Genomic DNA, 726 nt, shown 5'->3' with positions numbered 1-726 from the left:
GGATGTAAAGGCCTTTCACCTCTACTAACACGTCCTCCACTATTCCATAAGCTTGTCTCAATGACTTGTCTGCCAATTGTAATGAGAATAAGGCAGGTTGCACCTCAATGATCCCCAGCTTCTCCATTACAGAGAGTGGCATAAGATTTATCCCTGACCCCAGATCACACAGAGCTTTTGCAAAGGTCATAGTGCCTATGGTGCAAGGTATCAAAAACTTGCCAGGATCTTGTCTCTTTTGAGGTAGAATTTGCTGAATCCAGGTATTTAGTTCACTAATGAGCAAGTGAGGTTCACTTTCCCAAGTCTCATTACCAAACAACTTGGCATTCAGCTTCATGATAGCTCCTAAATATTGAGCAACTTGCTCTCCAGTCACATCTTCATCCTCTTCAGAGGAAGAATAGTCTTCAGAGCATAGTTGTAAGAACAGGACCGGACCGGCCGGTTCGACCGGAAAACCGGTGAACCGGACCCAGAACCGGTCCGGTTGAGTAATGTAACCGGATAAGGAATAGAACCGTTTTAAACCGGGTTGAACCGGCCGGTTTTGATGAAAACCGGAAAACCGGCGGTTTCTGGTTAACCGACCGGTTCAGAAAAAAATTTTTTTTTTATTCTTTTTCCAAAACGACGTCGTTTTGGTTTTTTTTTTTTTTAAAAAAAAAGAAAAGCCCTACGGGCTACCACCCCCACGCCCCACCCGATCCCACTCATCCCACTAGT

Source organism: Arachis duranensis, chromosome 10 (genome assembly GCF_000817695.3).
Source record: "Arachis duranensis cultivar V14167 chromosome 10, aradu.V14167.gnm2.J7QH, whole genome shotgun sequence".
In the NCBI taxonomy this organism is placed as follows: Eukaryota; Viridiplantae; Streptophyta; class Magnoliopsida; order Fabales; family Fabaceae; genus Arachis; species Arachis duranensis.
The sequence above is the reverse complement of the archived record's forward strand: the minus strand, read 5'-3'. Positions refer to the sequence as shown.